Consider the following 22,500-nt stretch of genomic DNA (forward strand, 5'->3'; position numbering starts at 1 on the left):
AGCGGGTATGCGAGATTATTTGCCGAACACGAGCGCTTATAAATTTCGCACGCTGTGTATATATATGATAAATGAATAATGAGTTTGAATCTTAAAAGATCAAATGTGGGTTAAGCTAAAGAAAATTCTTTGTATTTAGCTTTTATGATTCGTGGGTTGTTTTTCAAACTTGTGGATAAATTTGTGTCAACCACTTGTTAGGATAAAAAGGAAAAGAATAAAAAATCTTTCTCTCTGAGAGCATAGTGGAATGGGACGCTTACACGTTAGAAGTTAACATTACTCTACTCTTGTTTTAGGATAAATTAATTACGTTTGCACAATTATGTTAAGTTACGTTTCTTTCTTTTACAAAATGAATTCGTGGTAATTTATGTAAGGTTACTAATCCGATCTCGCCCTGACAAGTGTAAACAGAGTTGCAACTTGGTTCAGAGATGTTTAAGTCTCTCGTGAGGGCTTATGCTTGGGCAAAAGTGATGAAAATTCGTTCGGCGTGAAGGAGAGATGTGGGAATGAGTCACGAGTGAGAAAACAGCCGATGTTCGCTCGCGTGCTTTGTCGTGCGTCAGAGAATGGGAAGTGAAATTGGAGGGAACAGAAAAAAAAATTACTTTCTCGGCTGAGTGCGGGTTTTGAATGAAAAATCAAATTATTTAAATTTAGACAACAGCAGTGCCTTTACTTTACTTTAATATACGCTGGGAGGGTTGTTAATGAACTATGCTTGGAATGTTGTTGTTACTGCACTGGAAACGTTTTGTGCATGCGCCAACTTGAACACAGCGACGCACTCGCCCTGTATCAGGATGCCAGAAATCGCTGCACGTTTTAGCTACAGTGCTTAGTTATCCCAAAATTTATCACTGGCAGAGAAATTGTACACTTTCTTGGCCGTAACTATTCCTGAATAAACTCTTAGCTACTTGTTCTCGCTAACACATGCAGTAATTCCCTAACAAAGCAATTCCTAATTCCTGTATTCATTCATCTGGCAACACAACACTTAGCTCCTACACTCGGAAATTCGCTAATTTAAGAAACTATATGCTTTCGCCTGTGTTATGAATGAATTCTAACAAAAAGAGATTTGTTGCGTTTTTCCGTAAAGAAATATTAACATCACTTTTCTTATTTAACCCTACGTATCAATATTACAAGACTTAATGATGATAACCTTTCACCTTAATACTCTTTGCTCCGGTCCCCTTTATGCCATTTTGAGTAATGGAATAATTGAATTTAAATGATTGATTTATTCCTGGTTCTTTTCTTCCTATTTCTTAGCCTTTAGCAACGCTATTTTATGCTATTCTATAGGATTCTTGGCAATGGTCGTCACTGTCATAAACGGGGTCCTTGGGGAGACGGGATTTTGAATATTTTATTGGTAGGGACTGCCTTAGGAGCCAAGGGAGGTCCCTGATTACAGTAAACCCCCCATATTCGCGTTCTAACGATTCGCGGACTCACGCATTTGCGGGTTTCTCTGTGGAACATATCTAGCCATTATTTGTGGAAAATTCGCCCATTCGCGGTATTTTTCACTGAAAATATTCACTAATTACTGTATTTTCATATAATTTTCATGAATAAATGCACTTTTTGTGATAAAACTATTAAAATACTCAGGTATATGCATTTTTACAGGGGTTGTCTGTGTTTAAACTATCAAAATGGGCAGTTCTAAGTGTAGTATTCGCGGATTTTAGCTATTTGTGGGGGGTGTGGGACGCATCCCCCACGAATACGGGGGGGGCGGTTTCACTGTATAAACAAAAGGAATGTTATTGGAACTTAAAGTTTTCATTGATTTACCCAGATACTTAAGGTTGCCGGTTTGGAATTAGAATTGTTTTACATTTAAAGGGGTTTATTTACAGAAAATGGGGCAAGTATGTGAGACCAAAAATGTAACAATTTACAGACACATATATCACACATGATAGATCATAAATGCAGTAATTTAAAGACACGCAATGCAAATATGAGAGGCCACAGATGCAGCAATTCACATTAAAGCAAGTAACTCTGATATGCCCAAAATGCATCAATTCACAGGCAACAATACAATGAAAGGGGTAAATTCCAGGTTAATGGAAATTAGTTCATCAAGTTGATTTCTGTGTGGGCAGCGGATTCTTGCAATCAGGCTGCGACCAGGAATGGTTGTGAAATTTGGATGGCAGTCAGGAAAGGGTATCTTGGCATAGATTTGCGAACTGGGCAGGTTATGCAGTCTCCTGGAAAGGAATTCCGGAGTTTATTACAAACACGTGGGGGCAAATGAAATCTCCCTTGTTACTAAACAGAGCACAATGAACAATCTTACCTTCTAAATCTTAGTTAGCCCAATTTAACACTTTAAAGGGAGGACTTAATTGCAGGTTACGAGGCTACTGAACAAATGCACTTTAAAGGATGAATGGGGATGGTCCGGTCTACACAAAGGGAACGCCTGAGTAGAAATGAAAATGTGAAAGCCTTGGAGATGCACTAAGAAAGGACTAAATAGACTGAAAAGGGGGACAGTGGTTACTGTCACAGACTAACTCTCAGACTTTACCTTTGACGTATATTTGAGCTCTGAATACAGCGCCAGTGGCCATTCGAGTCGTCGCTGACCAGCTCCCGGAGAACAGGGAACAGACGTGCGCCTGGGAATATGACTTGGAAGTCTCTCCCTTTCTGTTTCCAAACCGACGCGGGCTGCTGTTTTGCGTACATTCAGGTGTCTGAAAGAATAGTCTGTCGGCAGTCAGGAATTCAAGGGAAAATGGTCTTATAGACTATGAGATTAAAGCTTAAGATCCTAGCTTCCCTTTTGCACAGCTTGCGCCCCTAAGGCCGGCCACACACGTGCAGTTTTAACTGACAGTTATGACTGTTCAGTTAAAACTGACACAGTTTAAACTGACGTCAGTTAAAAATGAAATGCACACACACACACAGTTCAATCCCCCAGTTTTTACCTTGGATTCCGAGGAGTACGATCTTGCCGCTCTCGTTGTATTCGTTGTAATGCTACAAACAAATAGAAAAAAGAAAACTAAAAAGCGTAAACAGTGGTGCAAAAAGTGGTTACGAAGGCGAAATCAATGTTCTGATATTAAATTATTAAAGGAATAAAGTGAAGAACCAATTGATTTTTCACATATATTTTCATCTTGTGAAACATTGTTATTGATTACAATAACCGCGATAAAAAAACTGGCCTTTTATGGGCTATGACATTTTCGATTAATTTTATATAATTTCAATTTCCTGAAAGCCATTTCTCATCTTGTAGGCAACATTTATATTGCAAACATTGGGGTCATTAGGTGTTCAGTCACTGATAACACCACGGAATCTTCAGTAAAATCACTGCATCAGATTTTACGCGGTCAATTATTTAATTGAAATTTAAAGGAAATGCCATTTTCGGTAATATTTATTTTTAGCAGCCTCTTTAACTATTATATAAATTTTTGTTTGTAAAGGTAATGTTGCCTAACTATGGTAATACTTTTGCTTTTGTACAATGACCGTTTTTCATAGTTTGTGTTTGAGGTTCCATAGTGGGGTACACTAGAGAACAGATTTCTTTACTCAAATATACTTTAAATCACATGTATGTATTTTTAGATGTACACACACATAAGCACCCAATTTATGTGTGTGTGTGTGCGTCTGTATGTATATATATGTATATATATATATATATATATATATATATATATATATATATATATATATATATGTGTGTGTGTGTGTGTGTGTGTGTGTGTGTGTGTGAGTGTACGTATGTATGTTTATGTAAATACGCATATTTAGTTAGTTATCATTTAGTGGCAGCAATGCATTCATTTGTAGTAAAGTTTTATATTGCCGTTTTCTGTCATTATTAGTATTTTACAGTTTGTATGTAAAGAGTTACCCAAGAAACACGGAACGTTTATTAGTGCCACAGGCAAGGTTCAGATCAATAGAGTTCAATGAATTCAACAATCACTTCTGTTTTGTTTACGCCATCTCAACAAACTGCACTCCCCGCTACCACCTGTAGAAATGAGAAGTTGAGAACTGTACAGTTACGAATCCCCACACTCTCAGTTCAGTTACTCCTTTCAGTTAAAAATATGGAACATTGCATTTGTCTCAGTTTAACTGTACAGTTTTGTTGAACTGACGAAATGAGGAATGAGATACCCACACATTTGCAGTTTTAACTGACAGTTATAACTGAACAGTTATAACTGTCAGTTAAAACTGCACGTGTGTGGCCGGCTAATACCTATAACCTCTCTGACCTGAACTCGAAAAACACTACCCCACAGAAGGGGGAAATCTAGGTGTGTTCTTGTAGTAGGAGGGTTTGAAGGAGGGGATCCATTGTTTAGCAGGCCAGGCATTTCCAGCCAGGAGAATGGAATGTAGGGACTCCTCCTTAGTTAAAAAATGGGCGTTAACCTGGATTTTCCCTGATTTCTCGGCCTATAATTCAACTGAAAGGTGGTTTTATTCCTTGAATAATTTAGTTCCTAGCTGCCTGATGAGGGAGGAATATAAATCCTTGACAGTATATATACACATACATATACTGTATACTGTATATATATATATATATATATATATATATATATATATATATATATATATACACACACACACCATATATATATACTGTATATATACATACACACTCACACATATTATATATATATATATATATATATATATATATACATACACATACATAAATATATATGTGTATATACATATATTCATATACATATATATTTACACATATGCATGTCCTTAAAGTTAAGTATACCTTAGTTTAACCAGACCACTGAGCCAATTAACAGCTCTTCTAGGGCTGGCCTGAAGGATTAGATTTATTTTACGTGGCTAAGAACCAATTGGTTACCTAGCAACGGGACCTACAGCTTATTGTGGAATCTGAACCACATTATAGCGAGAAATTAATTTCTATCACGAGAAATAAATTCCGCTAATTCTTCATTTGCCGGTCGGAGAATTGAACGCAGGGCCAGCAGAGTGCTAGCTGAGAACAGTACCCACCCGTCCAATGAGGAACTATACACATACTATATATATATATACATATTCATATTTATATGTATATATACATGTATACATATATAAATATGTACATTTGTAAATATACATATTTGTATATATATCTATCTATCTATCTATCTATCTATATCTATATCTATATCTATATATATATATATATATATATATATATATATATATATATATATATATATATATATATATATATATATATATATATATATATATATATATATATATATATTTATATATATATATATATATATATATATATATACTGTATATATAATGTACACATGTATATACAGGCAGTCCCTGGTCTATGACTGTGGTTCTGTTTGTAAGTCTATGACTGAGTTCTGTTGTAAGCTGAAAATCATCATAAGCCGAGACATTGATGAAAATCGTAAGAAAACCTAAGGAAACCTTACTTTTAATCCTTTGTGTGTCTTGAAAACGATGTAACCTATTTTTTTTATTGAGTTTTTCATAAAAAAACTCCAAATTTGGATTATTTTGCCATTTTGGAGCCATATATCTTATGTCAGATTGGTGTCGTAATCCTGGAACATGCGTCATAAACCGAGAAATAATTTCTAATGAATATATTTAAAAAGCGTCGTAAGCTCGGAACGTTATAAGCTGAACCTGTCATAACCCGGGGACTGCCTGTATGTATGTCATATATGTATATTGTGATAAGTTGCCAGCTGGGGGCAATAAAGTTACTGTCTGAAGATTAAGTGGCTTGCTACTTGTAATTGCAAGAGAAATAGGAAATGAAAGGTAGCCAGTGAGACCCAGATGATACAATTCTAAGGTTTATTTACACAAAGAACAAATGAAAATTAAGTACAATTAATTTACAAAGCGGCTCACGATTCATTACTGACAAGTTACAGGGGTAAAGTTAATTAATTATGGCTAAATGACAAGGGAAATTAAATCTAAATACCAATGAATTGTAAGAGAATGGTATCCCAAATTAAGCACAAATAACTTTGAGTTGGCAATGGGGTTGGATATAGCAAAGTGGCGAATGGGTAACGGGTTTGCGAATGCAGATTTAATTGCACATGGGCAACAGCATCTCCTGAAATCCAGAGGCTCTTGTTGATTATTAAAATTAACATGCAGGCCTATCAAATGATATGGGCAAAGTCTAAGGCTGGAGGGGCCACTTAATTTCACATATCAAATTCAGCAAAGATAACTCATTAAGCAAAGGGATGGTATATCACTAAGTTGCCAGTCGGTTAAAACTCACAAGAATGGAAAACTTTGAGATGGACAGACGAGAGAATTACGGAAAATAGAATGGACAGAATCCAACCCCCCCCCCTTAACCGGACACGTGCCTGCTTGACTTACGATTTGGTCTCATATTTAGAGAACAAGGATGAATTTCAGTCAGCCCTAGTATGGATGCTTCCACTGCGACAGGAGTTAGGTGCACGTTATCGTCATAGGATAAATGTGGCCCCCCTCCAAAAGGGCAATAGCTGTTCCAGCTGCGAGGGAGATGTTCCCTGTTTAGTGTCTCGCTAACATCCGCCCTGGTTTACCTTTCCAAGGCATTCTCTGACCTCTCTCAGGTCACATGACTGGGTTGGTGGCCAGGTTAATCTAGTCTTCACTGGTGACATCTGGAAATAGAAGGATTTCTAGCAGTACAAAGTTAAAATAAAAAAAAAGACAAATAAGAGGGTTAAGGCAGCGGCAAACAATGGAAGGAATTTGGCAGGGGGAGAATAAAGCTCCAAGTACTTCCTGTCCACTTTGGCTGGAAAACTACCTGTTACTATGGTTTGTTTTATCAAAATATATTTTCTTTTAAAATGGCAGAAGGCCTGAATTCATAATGTATATCAATGTGTATATATATAATATATGTATATGATTATATTATATGTATATATATATAATTATACATATGTATGTATATATATATATATATATATATATATATATATATAATATAAAATATAAATATATATATATACATATAAAATGATATATATATAATACATATATTTATTTATATATATATATATATATATATATATATATATATATATATATATATATATATATACATATACTGTATATATATAAATAAAATATATATAATTATATAAAATATATATTTACATGAATATATATATATATATATATATATATATATATATATATATATATATATATATATATATATATATATATATATATATATGTATATATATATATATATATATGTAAATAATATAAAATTATATATTTAAAGGACACATACGCTATATGCATTTCATAGCTTCAATGCTTTAAGATGTTATCATGGAAAGGTTTGGAGTGAGAGTGAACTAGGTCGAGAGATTTGATGCAAGATTGCTTTGTGTTGCATATTTTGATTCCTCAGCTCTTTGCGAGAAGCTCAGCAATATTGGAGATCAGGTGATCTCCGAAGCGTTATGTATATTTGTGAGTACGTGCGTTACTTTGATCTAGATTATGCCAAAATCTGCCTAAAAGTGAGTTTGATCGTTCATTAACGTGATAGAACTGCAGTTGTCCAGTCATAACTTTGAAGTGGTTCCAGGCTTTGAAAATCGGCAGATAAGGTAGAGTCTCAAATCTCTGTTTTTATGGGAGAAAATTGAACTTGTGATTTTTACCATGACTTTCTAATTATTATGAACTTTGAACTGGTGTGGGAAATTTAATATGAATATTCATACCTCTTTTATATTATTATTTTGTTATGTTACGTTTGCCATATCTTGGCTATGCGTTTTACACTTTCCATTATTGTGTTTTGTATTTCATATGTTTTTGGGAGTTTTCTATCATATTTGATTCTTTCGACAGATGTCTGTGGACTTGGGAATAACATGTGGACTTAAGAATAACATGGTGGACTTTTGGGAATAACATGGTGGACTTGTGGACTGGGTGGTTTGATGGACACATGCAAGTCATTTGCAATGTCAGTCTCTTTATGTGGTAGACTTTTTTGTTTTTGACATGACGTTTAGTTGTTGATTTGGGAGTATGTGAGATTTTGTGTATTTCCAGGCTATTAGCCATAATGAGACTTCTTTAGTCAGAAGTGTTTGCAGTTTAGAGTTTAGTTATCTGACTCGATAATTCATTTATTATGCATTTTAATCTTTGCTTTGTTTTATTCATTTCTTGTTGGGTTATTTGAATAATAAACCTATTTTTGTAGAAAGATTGTGTTTCTTTAAATAGTCCATTTAATTATTTGTGAGAATGAGTGAGGTCAGAGAGAGAGAGAGAGAGAATCACAGAGAGAGAGAGAGAGAGAGAGGAGAGAGAGAGAGAGAGAGAGGAAAAAGTGTAGTGAGATCAGGGTCGAACGTTTTTACGTCTTTTTCCTGAAATTAGATCGCTTAGATCACACTACGTACACTTCTAAAAAAAGTGTTGATCTGTTCCGCGTAACAGATGAAATGGTGGCAGTGGTGTCATGAATGTTAATGGTGGCAGCGGGGTGATTTTAAATGGTTAAATTTTAAGTCTTTAATTGATGGCGAAAGAGGGAGGTTACTAATAGACTAATTGATAACGTTGATGCCCAAGACACAGACTCAGCCTAAGAGCAGAGGCGACCAGTCAGTCTTAAGAATGACTGATGTAGTGTCGTGATTACGTGTGAAATACGGGAATCTTTTTTTTCCGTTTCTATTCGAGTACTGGGAGTGGGAGTTGTGAAATAGATCTGGGTGATCTCTAGAGCAATTTTGGGGTTAACAAAATACCCAAATAAGTGTGAATAGTGGCGATTGTGAGTTAATTAAGTTAAAGTGGTGATTCAACAATAATCAAGCAATAGTGGGAAGTCAACACCTTCCATTTTCTTTCTTCGAGTTGGTGACGTCACAAGTTGCACAGAGCTCCGTTTTCTGTTTCAAATTGGTGAGGTACCCCATTTTCTGTTTCAAAATTGGAACTCCCCCATTCTCGTAAGTTGATAGAACTCAGTTTTCTGTTCTTCTTTTAGAGGGGGTAACTTTTGCCTTTCTCTAGTGTTCTTTTTGGTTTCTTTTTTATGTTGTTACGCTCAGGGCGTGTAATCACTTACAAAATGCCGGACGATGCAGCAAGCACATCCCAATCAATTGTGGTGCATAGGGTGACGAATGTTTGTGCGGGAATTACTAATTTTAAAGGGTTAGTTGATGGGAAGCCAACTCAAAATATAGAAACTTTCATTGAATCAGTGAACAATTATCTGAATTCCAAGAAAATTACAAATGGCGCTGAAGCTTTAACAGAGGCTAAATCGTTTCTGGATTTAGATAAAGGAGATATTGGGAAACAGGCACGCAGTTTCGGGTTCAGAAGGTGTAAAACTTGGAATGAACTGCAGAAATTTCTACGAGCTACTTATGGCGGTGTTCAACGTGAGTGTGCAGTTCGGAATTTGCGAGCGTTTCTCAAAATAAAGAAGGGCAACGATTCACTGGTCACATACAGTGCAAATTTATTTGATGCAGTAGGTGAGTTAAAGAAATCTATAACAGGCTCTCCATGGGTAACTGGAAATAATATCTCCTTAGATAATTTTGAAAGATTGTTACACTTTGCTTGCCTTTTAACGTCGGTCCCAGATGTAATTGTAGATAGTTTTGATAAAAGAATTGATCAGGACACAGATGAATCCTTTTGTTTGCACAGATTAATAAAAATCTATCAAAATGCCCGACATTGGACAGTAGTTTTGTACAGGGAGGTGCAAAGATGTCAGCTGCGGTTTCCAAACCACAGAACGAGGCTAGTCCCTCGCATTCGGGAAATGATGCAACAGCGAAGACGTGCACGAGTAGAATCGAAGAAAATTCCAGAGAGATCAGTCACACCGATACGTTGTTTTAATTGTGATAAACTAGGACATAGTAAATCAAATTGCAGAGTGAGATATTGTTCAGCTTGCAAATCTTCAGATCATGGATGGAAATTTTGCCCAGCCACAAAGAATAGAGATTATTCAGGAAGTCACGGGGAGGTTTTTCTAGATATGACAGGAGAATTCCACATGATGCAAGTTCTAGATACACAAAGGAACAGCAGAATTTTCACAAGATAAGTTCGAAAACGGACACAGGATAATGAGCAATCAGGCCTTAGAATCACCAGAACCTAGGCCGATTGTACGTGGATTTTCTAATGGCAGTGAAATTTCTATTTTCATTGATTCTGGCAGCTCAGTTAACTTAGTAAATGCTGACCTTTTTCACTCGAGGTTTCAGAGTGCAAATTAGTCCCTTCTAGTGAGACAGTGTGTGATGTACAAGCGAGGAAACTGAATATTTTAGGTTCGTCATTTCTTACGCTTTGTATCGGCGGAAAGACAATAGTAGAATCATTTTTGGTCATAGAAGGATTAGCCTTAGGTGAAATGGTTTTGCTAGGACACCCTTCTTGCATGCGACATAACATCAACATTCTTACAGGGAATTCAGGGGATTACAATAGGTGAGTCAGGTTGTTTTGTTCCATATATACACAGGAAAAAACTTGTGAGAAACCTAAGACACAGTCTGAGACATGTGTAACACAGTCATTAGAGAGTGAAGATATTCCGCAGAAATCTTTCAAAGGATTTTTGTTGGAAGATGTTGAATTGCAACCGCGAGTTCCTACATTGGTTAAAGTGTCGCTGAAAGAGAAAAAGTTTCCTTCTCAAGTATGCGTTGTTGAGGGAACCGAGAAATTCAAAGACGTTGTGAGTATGGTGTCAGTAAATGAAGTTTCAGTCGCAGGCGTGACTTCAGTAGAATTAGTTAGCTATCAAGACTCAGTGAAAAATATCACAAGGGTACTTATGTAATTGATTTTGAAGAGTTTAAGGAAGAACATAAATTAGTGAGTTTTTGTGGAGACGGGAATATGTTTCCTAACGAGGAGCAACAGTTCGAAGTCAGGTTCTGCATGAACACTTGGCTAAAGTTGATTATCCTGAATATTCAGATAAAGTAGAAAGTGTTGAAAGAATATCTAGATATAATTGCTTTGAAGGGAGATAAATTAGGGGTTACAGATGTTTTAGAACATTCAATCCGCCTAGAAAAGGGTACAAATCCCATATATATTCCAGCATATCGAATTCCTTTTAAGATCAGAGAAGAAGTAGAAAAAGAAGTTCAGAGATGGGAGTCGGAAGGCATTATTAGACAGAGCTCTTCTCCGTTTAATTTTCCTTTATTGGCAGTTCCTAAGAAAGACGGTAGTATCAGAGTTTGTGTAGATTTTCGTAAATTGAATGAAAAAACATGCCCAGATAGATATCCTGTAGCTTGTTTGCCTGATTTGTTTGTTGAGATCGGTGGCAAGAATATATATTCATCTATAGATCTTATGCAATGGTTTTTACAGGTTCCCCTTTGTGAGAGTAGCCGTAAATATACAGCATTTTCGGTACCAAAGGGACATTACGAGTTTAATAGGATGCCTTTTGGATTACAAGGGTCCCCAATAACATTTACTAGACTGGTTAACACAGTACTTCATGGCTTGTTAGGAAAGTCGGTGTTTGTGTACATGGATGACATTCTCATATGCACAGATACAATTGAAGAACATCTAAAGGTGTTAAAAAGAAGTCCTCAAGCGATTACGGTTCGCTGGATTAAAGGTCAAATTGGCCAAATGTGAGTTTCTGAAGAGAAAAATTGTCTATTTAGGACATGTTATCTCTAAAGAGGAGTCAGAGTGAATGATGAGAAAGTTAAAGCCATTGTGAATTTTCCAGTTCCCAAAACCAGGAAACAGATTCGTTCGTTCCTAGGTATGTCGGGTTTCTTTCGCCGTTTTGTGCGGAATTTTTTCTACAATAGCGTCTCCATTGACAGATTTGTTACAAGAAGACGTTAAGTTTGTTTGGGGTGATAGTCAGCAATTAGCTTTTGAGAAGCTTAAGAACGCTTTGGTGAACCCACCTGTTTTGAAGTTTCAGATTTTAGTCAACCGTTCACCTTAGTGACTGACGCGAGTCAGGAAGGTATAGGTGCATGTTTGATGCAGAAATTTGAGGGGAAATTACACCCAATTGCTTTTTATAGCAGAAAGTTCAAAACGCGTGGTAGTAACGAAAGGCTGATGTCAGTTGTGGACAAGGAGGCTTTCGCAGTCGTCTCTAGCCTTGTTCATTTTAAGATGTTGTTGTTGGGAAATAAAGTTGAGATTTTACAGATCATCAACCGTTGTTAGAGCTTTTAATAAGCCAAATTTGTCGCCCAAAGAGAGCACGTTGGTTCCTGACATTGAGAGATTTTGATGCAAACCTCAAATACATTGAAGGTAAGCATAATGTAGTTGCAGATGCATTGAGCAGATATTTTCCGGTCGAGGATGAGGGAGTACAAACCGAATCCTGTGTGGGAGAAGAGAGTAAATATTTGGTGTCTAATGTCTCTGATATTAGTAGTTCTGAGATATCGCATGTAGAGGACATACACGTTTCTACAGTGCATACTTCGGGGAGAAATAGTGAGTCGGCAGTCTTGGGAGAGATTGTTGTTCGTGATAGTGAGGGTAACGCCGTGTGTTATATTACGGGTGAAAATGTCACTTGGGACATAGGCTTGCTGGAACAAAAGCAAGATGAAGATAAATTGTTGTCAGATGCTAAGGCATTTCTTAGGGAGTTTCACCGAAGAAAGGGTATAAGTTGCCTTTTTCTGGTCTAGAGTTGGAGAATAATTTATTGGTGAGGAAAGTTAAGTATAACTTGCGAAGTACTCGAAGCATGGGTGAAATTACACAAATCATCGTGCCAGAGAGTCTAGTACCACAAGTTCTAGACATTGTACATTGTAAATTTGGTTCTCCTCATTTAGGTGTGGACAAGACGTATGAAAACGTCAGGTCAAAGTTCTTTTGGAAAAATATGTTTTCCGCAGTAGAAGCCTTTGTGAAGAAGTGCGCTATTTGCAATGCGAATAAGCCAGCGACGACAGTGTCGTGTCGTTTGGGTTCATATCCCATACCACATAGGCCGTTTCAGAGAGTGCATATGGATATTCTGGGTAACTTCTCAGAGTCCGCTTATGGTTATAGACATTTATTAGTAGTTGTTGATGAGTTAACTCGTTTTGTTGAGATTTTCCCACTGAAATACAAATCAGCTGAGGAAGTTGCTATAGCGTTCTTTAAGGGGATAATTTGTAGATATGGTGTTCCTGAATGTCTGATCACAGACAATGGTAGGGAGTTTATTAATAAGACTTTAGACGGTCTTGCTAATTTACTGGGAATAAAGAAAGTATCTATAATCCCGTATAGACCTGAAGCAAATGGGTTATGTGAGAGGGCGAATCGGAAAGTAATCGAAGCTTTGCGCATGACGGTGGGTGGTTCCGATACACATTGGGACAGATCTTTGGATGAAGTGCGATATAGTATCAACACTATGATGAATGACACAATTAAGATATCTCCAGCAGAAGCTTTGTATGGATACAAGTTGAAAGGACCTTTTGATTTGTTACCAGAGCGAGTTCAGGGTGATGTTACGGTCACTTCGTTGATAAATACAGCGAGAGAAAGATTTGCACGTATCAGTAAAGAACTTGAACTTAGTTCGCGTGCAATGGTAGAGAAAAGTAACGCGAAATCGAGGAGTAGCTTTTTCGATGGGTGATAGAGTGTTTGTTAAAGTGAATGTTCGGAATGATCTGAATTATAAATTAAGTCCGAAGTTCCACGGACCTTTTGAGATTGTAGAGATCAAAAGAGGGAATAGATTTGTAGTAAAAAGATGTAAACACTGGAGTGACGAAATTGACCCATATTTCGAAGTTGAAGAAAGTTGGGATGTAATGGAACGTTTGTATATAGTCATGTAAGGGGATATTTGTATATAGTTAGGGATAAATGGGTTAATATTTGTATATATATGATATTTTTTATTTTTTTGTCTCTTGTTCATTTTAGATGTTGAAGTTCTTAATCATTTGTTTTCGAGTGATTTTAGGAATTGAGACATGGGCTAATTTCATACGAGATTTGACCCGTGTGTTAGTGTGTTATGGTGTTATGATGTTTTATCATCTGACGCAATATGGGTGTTGTTTAGGATTTTTTTTTTTGGGGAGGTACTTAGTATATCGGACCGAACAAGTCTGATCTTTTTTTTCAGGTTGGGAGATCGAATTTGAGTATTTGGATTTTTTTTCAGTTTCTTTTTTTTAAAATAGAAGGAGCTGTATTGTGAGTAATTGTAGTTGTTAAGATCATGGGAGCGATTGCCATTACGTCAATTGCTATTTTGTTGAGAATTAGTCGGGTGTTGCGAAATATTTGCTAACCGGAGTAGAATTTTCATGTCTTTTACGAGATATGATACCTTTTAGTGTTTGATAGGATTTCGAGTTTTTTTTTTTCTGTTGGATAGAATTTTTTTTTTTATGAGTGAGTTCCGTAGAGAGTTGTTGTGCTTAATAGTGAGTTGACTGTGATTATTCTGGATACAAACTTGGAATTAGTTCACATTAAGAGTGTTTGACTTTTGCATTAGTAGTTTTGTTTGGTTCAGTAACATGAAACCTTTTTGTTATTAGACCTTTTTCGAGTGTTTTTGGAGACTCAGTAGTGACATGGGATGGATTAGAGACCATGTTCATTTTAGGAGATCAGTATCAGGGTTCGGGAGTTGATTATAAGACAAGTTGTACTTTAGTTAGAGAGAAGTATGTGTGTGACAGTAGTATTTTCCAGTTGCGAGTTGTATCTGTGGGTGGTTGTGAATTATCATTAGTTCATGGACAGACTCCGACAGAATGTGACTTTAGACAGTTCCTGCGAGATTACCACATTGTGTCCACCAGCACTCTTCCTGCCGTGTTTTGCAAGGAGTGTGCAGTTACAATGATGTGCCAGGGCAACAAGTCGACATCATTCGTTCTTCAAGGGTCCAAGCTGTTTGATGCTGCATGCCGTGTGATGTCAACGAACTTTCTGGTTATCAGCCGTGCTGTATTCAACAGTTCCGAGAAGATAATTATGCGTCATACGCATAACGAGCATTTGGTAGTGGCGGTACCTACAACCAAGGTGCCAATGACTGTTCCAACGGTCGACGATCCCGTGGTGTTCGAGTATCAGGAATATATTATGCCGACAATTTTAATCGTCTTAATAGCTATTTTACTGATAATTCTTGTTGTGGGGGTAGTAAAGCTTATTCGTGTTTGTAAGATTACATGTAAAGGCTCTAAGAACACAACCCCAGTGACTTTGGAAGTGCGTCATGAGAGCAGTCCTTAAAGCTGCAGTGCAGTAGACATTGCTAATTGAGCATAGCTCTATTTTGTTATGTTTTATACATATGTTTTTATTTTTAGTTTGCCATTAAGAGAGCGAGACGCTCTTATGGGGTGGCTGACTCTCAGAAAATATTTACAATTTTTAAAGGACACATATATGCATTTCATAGCTTCAATGCTTTAAGATGTTATGTGGAAGAATTTTGGAGTCAGATGGAACTAGGTCGAGAGATTTGATGCAAGATTTGAAATGGTGCATATTTTGATTCCTCAGCTCTTTGTTGCGAAGCTCAGCAATCGGGTAAAAGCAGTTATGACATTCGGCAAAAGACTTATTTGATCTAGATTTGATGGCTCAATGGTTTACGTTCAACTGGATAGAACTGAATTGGCTCATCTTTGGAGAGGTTCATGTCCCCACGAAAATTCCAATTCATTTATCACTTATATAAATTCTGTTTTTCGGCGACAATTCTCCAATGGAGATATATTTTTTTAGCGTGAATTTCTAATATTATGAACTTTTGTAGCTTCATGATTTATATAAATCACCTCTTTGATAAAAATTTCATAATAAGAGCTGCGTGTTCCAAATGTACCATTTGAACTGTCATTATTGTGAGGTGGGTCATTGTCGAGTTTTCTATCATGTTTAATTTCCCAGATGTCTGTGGACAGATGGGTAAAAGTAGTACGACATCTCGGCAAAAGACTTTTTTTTGACATCTAGTTATTGATGGCTCAATGGTTTATTTTCAACTGGAGCCATACTGAAGAGGCTTTAATCAGAAGTGTTTGGTTCAGAGTTTAGTTCCCCACGATTAATTCATTTATCACATTTATAAATTCTTTGTTTGGCGACAATTCTCCAACGGAGATATAGGTAAGCGTGAATTTCGATAGAAAGCGACATTTGTTTTCTTGATTGTATATTTAAATCACGGTTTGATAAAAATTTCATAATAAGAGCTGGTGTTCCAAACGTACCAATGAACTGTCATGGCGGAGGTGGGTCATTGTCGAGGCTAGTACATTTCCCGCTCACGACGGGAGAAAGCAGTACGACATCTCGGCAAAAGACTTATACCTCTCTTGATGGCTCAATGGTTTACGTCAACTGGAGTCGCTGAATCGTTGGAGCTATACGCATACACCTTCAAAAAAGGTTCGTGTCCCCACGATTCCAATTCATTTATCATTATATAAATTATTTGCGACAATTCTCCAACGGAGATATACCGATATAGCGTGAATTTCGATATTAGCGACATTTGTAGCTTCATGATTGTATATAAATCACGGTGTGATAAAAATTTCATAATAAGAGCTGCGTGTTCCAAACGTACCAATGAACTGTCATGGCGGAAGGTGGGTCATTGTCGAGGAATAAGTAAATTTATGTTTTTATGAAACACGACGGTAAAGCAGAACGACATCTCGGCAAAAACTTATACCTTTCTTGATGGCTCAATGGTTTACGTCAACTGAGTCGCTGAATAGGCTGTCGTCATGGGGTTCGTGTCCCCACGATTCCAATTCATTTATCACTTAAATAAATTGTTTCGGGCAACAGACAATTCTCAAACGGAGATATTTGGTAGCGTGAATTTCGATATATACGATATTTTGTAGCTTCATGATTGTCATATATAAATCACGGTGTGATAAAAATTTCATAATAAGAGCTGCGTGTTCCAAACATACCAATGAACTGTCATGGATAAAGGTGGGTCATTGCCGAGGTTAGTATTCATTTCCCCGCTCACGACGGGTAAAAGCAGTAAACATCTCGGCAAAAGACTTATAGTCTCTTGATGGCTTAATGGTTTACCGTCAACTGGAGTCGCTGAATCATTATATGTCGCGGGTTATTTTCCCCACGATTCCAATTCATTTATCACTTATATAAATTCCCCTTCTGCGACAATTCTCCAATGGAGATATAACGAGGTAAAGCGTGAATTTCGATATTAAGCGACATTTGTAGCTTCATGATTGTATATAAATCACGGTGTGATAAAAATTTCATAATAAGAGCTGCTTGTTCCAAACGTACCAATGAACTGTCATTTTAGGTGGGTCATTGTGAAAGGAGAAGTACATTTCCGCTCAACAACAAGGTAAAAGCAGTACAACATCTCGGCAAAAGACTTATACCGCTCTTGATGGCTCAATGGTTTACATCAACTGGAGTATATGCTGAATTAGGAGATATCGTCGTGGGTTCATGTCCAACGATTCCAATTCATTTATCACTTATATAAATTCCCCTTTGGCGACAATTCTCCAACGGAGATATAACGAAAGCGTGAATTTCTGATATTAAGCGACATTTGTTCTTCATGATTGTATATAAATCACGGTGTGATAAAAATTTCATAATAGAGCTGCGTGTTCCAAACGTACCAATGAACTGTCATGGCGGAGGTGGGTCATTGTCGAAGGCTAGTACATTTCCCGCCCACAACCTGTAAAAGCAGTACGACATCTCGGCAAAAGACTTATACCCTCTCTTGATGGCTCAATGGTTTACACTCAACTGGAGTTTTATGAAAGGCTACCGTCAGCGGGTTCGTGTCCCCACGATTCCAATTCATTTATCACTTATATAAATTCCCCTTTGGCGACAATTCTCCAAACAGATATACCGAGGTAGCGTGAATTTCGATATTAAGCGACATTTGTAGCTTCATGATTGTATATAAATCACGGTGTGATTTTTTTTCATAAGGAGAGCTGCGTGTTCCCAAACGTACCAATGAACTGTCATAGGCGGAGGTGGGTCATTGTCGAGGCTAGTACATTTCGTTCTCTGACGGAGATCAATAGTACATTTCGCTCACGACGGGTAAAAAGCAACGACATCTCGGCAAAAGGGGTTATACCTCTCTTGATGGCTCAATGGTTTACGCCAACTGGAGCTGAATAGGCTATAGTCGGGATGAAAAACCCACGATTCCAATTCATTTATCACTTATATAAATTCCGGAGCGACAATTCTCCAACGGAGATATACCGAGGTAAGCGTGAATTTCGATATTAACGACATTTGTAGCTTCATGATTGTATATAAATCACGGTGTGATCAAAATTTCATATATTTATATATATATATATATATATATATATACATATATATACATATATATACATACTTAGCTTCATGATTGTATATAAATCATTGGTGTGATAAAAATTTCATATATATATATATATGGCATATATATATATATATATATATATATATATATATATATATATATATATATATATATATATATATATATATGGATATTTATATATATACATATATACATATATATACATATATACATATATATATATATATATATATATATATATGTATATATATATATATATATATATATATATATATATATATATATATATATATATATATATATATAATATATTATATATATATATATATATATATATATATATATATATATATATATATATATACCTCAGTTTGGCAATCATTTACCATATGAGGCAACCCTCATTTAAAGAACGCAGATTATATCTTTGTTTACTGTGATTGCCAATTCTAGTGTAGGAAATTGTATACTTGAGAATATTGTAACTTTGCTAGTTCATTGTCCTTTATGTTGGTGCTATGGCAGTGTTCTAATAGGTTATGTCATAGAAGATACCATTGAATGTACCATTTGGCTAGGACTGAATGTCACTATCATCAGAGGTGGCATGTAAATATCCATAAGCACCTTTAAGTAGTGTTAGGAGTCTGTAGAAGTAAGTGACTAAAGCTCATATCCCATTCTAGAGTCAGGTAGCTTCTTAGCTAGTTGCATTGCAAGGGACAAACCTGTTCAGGGAAAGAGTAAAGTAATCAAGGCATGAACAGCTTACTTATTACAGACCTTCGCGCCTGAAAGGGAGTGAAGGCCTTTTAAAGGGGGAGCTGTTATAAATATTACCCTGTTCGACCTCTATTCCTTGATTTAGTAGAAATATAAAAAGAAAGAACCAAAGCTTCCTCTTTGTAAAAAATTTAGGGGGGAAGGCAGAGAGCTAGGTTGTTTTTCAAAAAAACGAACCATCAGCTGGGGGTTTGAAGTTTAGTTTAGGGTCATATTCAACAGGGTAGGTTTTGCTAGGACCACCTTTAGTTAGATTGTACCCTAAGTTCATTTTCCATGACCTTTGTACTGGCGAGTTTTTGTCATTTTTCAAATGCTGTCCACGGGCCTTCAGCGGGAGGAGTCTTTCAAGCAAGCACCCATGCGTTTTGACCCAGCTCAGGAGTCCTTCAGAGCACATCCTTTTCAGCCTCCGATTTTGTTCTTCCCCCTTTTGTTGAACACAATTGCCATTTCAACGTACCCATGGCCTCTCACATTGATCACTGCCTACCTCCGGTGAGTTTTGTTCTCCCAGTTCCCTTTTGTTCAAACAGCTCTGTTAAACAGTCACTGACTAAGGAAAATAGTGAAACCATATCCCATTTATGAAGTCAACTATAAAAGTACAATTATTGTTGCCATTTATAATTATCCTCCATGGTGTTAAATTTATGTATGAAAGGTAACAGACTTTTATCCTTTCGTGGTCAGGTCAGCAACGTGACCTCCTTGTGTTGAGAAGGTTCGTCTGATGGCAATCAAAGTCTCTTCAATTTCTTGCATTATCATGTTACAAGCATTCAAAAAAATGAAGAATTCAAAGTTAAGAGGGCCAAGTGAATTACATGTGTGTCTGTAAATGTGGTGACATATATATTTCAAAGCCTAAACGATGGTGAGGGGATGCCATTTATTCAGCTCTAATAAATATATCTGAAAACGACAGTTCTTTGGTAATAGACTTTAGTCCTCGGCAACGTGACCTTTCGGGTTGTTTCAAGTTCCTTCAATTTCTGCGTTTGGAACGGCTTCAGTTCAACATATGACGAAGAATTCGTTGTTAAGAGGGCATTGTGGAAAACATATGTGTCTGCAGTAAAACCAGTATATTCCATATATTTCAGCCTAAACGATTGAGGATGGTTTTAAGTCATATCTGAAAACGAAGATATATGTATGTACAATAACTAGACTTTTTGTTCCCGTGGTCAGGTCGGCAAAAGACGTGTGGTTAAGGAGACACGGGTTCGTCTTGCATAAATTATCCTACAAGCATATCCAAAAAAGGTGCAAAGAATTCTAGAAGTTATCTATTGAAACATATGTGTCAGGTAAAACCAGTAGACATATATATTTTTATGGCCGATGGTGAGGATTCTATTCAGCTCAATAAATATATCTGGCAACAGGTATATGTATGTACGAGGAGGTAATGACTTTTATCCTTCTCGTGGTCAGGTAAGGACCTCCTTTGTGGACGAGGTTCGTCTCCGCGACTGGCAATCACAAGTCTCTTCAATTTCTTGCATTTGGATGTTACGGCTTCATAGTTACAAGCATATCCAAAAAAGCGCAAAGAATTCGAGAAGTTAAGAGGGCATTGTGGCTATTAGAATTACATATGTGTCTGGTAAATGTGACCAGTAGATTCTACATATATATTTCAGCCTAAACGATGGTGAGGATGGGTTTATTCCAGCTCTAATAAATATATCTGAAAACGACAGGTATATGTATGTACAAGAGGTAATAGACTTTTATCCTTCCCGTGGTCAGGTCGGCAATGTGACCGTGTGGTTAAGGAGACACGGGTTCGTCTCCCGCGACTGGCAATCACAAGTCTCTTCAATTTCTTGCGTTTGGATGTTACGGCTTCGTAGTTACAAGCATATCCAAAAAGATAAAAGAATTCTAGAAGTTAAGAGGGCATTGTGGCTATTAGAATTACATATGTGTCTGGTAAAGTGACCAGTAGATTCTACATATATATTTCAGCCTAAAAAGCAATAAAAACGATTGCCCACTTGGCTACGATGGTGAGGATGGGTCTATTCCAGCTCTAATAAATATATCTGAGAACACAGGTATATGTTTATTGAGGAGGTAATAGACTTTTATCCTTCTCGTGGTCATGAAAGCAACGTGACCTCCTTGTGATAAGGAGACGCGGGTTCGTCTCCGCGACTGGCAATCACAAGTCTCTTCAATTTCTTGCGTTTGGATGTTACCGTAGTTACAAGCATATCAAAAAAACGCAAAGAATTCGATTAAGTTAAGAGGGCATTGTGGCTATTAAATTACATATGTGTCTGGTAAATGTGACCAGTAGATTTACATATATATTTCAGCCTAAACGATGGTGAGGATGGGTTTATTCCAGCTCTAATAAATATATCTGATAAACGACAGATATATGTATACAGAGGTAATAGACTTTTATCCTTCCCGTGGTCAGGTCGGCAATGTGACCGTGTGGTTAAGGAGACACGGTTCGTCTCCGCGACTGGCAATCACAAGTCTCTTCAATTTCTTGCGTTTTAGTTGCAAGCATATCAAAAAACGCAAAGAATTCGAGAAGTTAAAGAGGGCATTGTGGCTATTAGAAGACATATGTGTCTGGTAAATGTGACCAGTAGATTCTACATATATATTTCAGCCTAAACGATGGTGAGGATGGGTTTATTCCAGCTCTAATAAATATATCTGAAAAACAGATATATGTATGTACAAGAGGTAATAGACTTTTATCCTTCCCGTGGTTGTGGCAACGTGACCTCCTTGTCAAATCAAAGAGATTTTCCGGGTTCGTCTCCCGCGACTGGCAATCACAAGTCTCTTCAATTTCTTGCGTTTGGATGTTACGGCTTCGTAGTTACAAGCATATCAAAAAGAGCGAAGAATTCGAGAAGTTAAGAGGGCATTTGGCTATTAAATTACATATGTGTCTGTAAATGTGACCAGTAGATTCTACATATATATTTCAGCCTAAACGATGGTGAGGATGGGTTTATTCCAGCTCTAATAAAATATCTGAAAACGACAGATATATGTATGTACAAGAGGTAATAGACTTTTTATCCTTCCGTGGTCAGGTCGGCAATGTGACCGTGTGGTTAAGGAGACACGGTTCGTCTATTTTTTTACTGGCAATCAAAAGTCTCTTCAATTTCTTGCGTTTGGATGTTACGGCTTCGTAAGTTACAAGCATATCCAAAACGCAAAGAAGTTCGAGAATTAAGAGG

The 22,500-nt window shown here is 36.8% G+C and overlaps 1 protein-coding gene across 4 annotated transcripts in view; it reads left to right on the forward strand.

The window, feature by feature from the left end:
- The window catches only part of LOC136833678 (leucine-rich repeat and immunoglobulin-like domain-containing nogo receptor-interacting protein 1), a 414,041-nt gene that overhangs the window by 5,661 nt on the left and 385,880 nt on the right, over positions 1-22,500 (forward strand). The window lies entirely within an intron of this gene.

The sequence above is a fragment of the Macrobrachium rosenbergii genome, chromosome 4 (assembly GCF_040412425.1).
Source record: "Macrobrachium rosenbergii isolate ZJJX-2024 chromosome 4, ASM4041242v1, whole genome shotgun sequence".
Lineage (NCBI taxonomy): Eukaryota > Metazoa > Arthropoda > Malacostraca > Decapoda > Palaemonidae > Macrobrachium > Macrobrachium rosenbergii.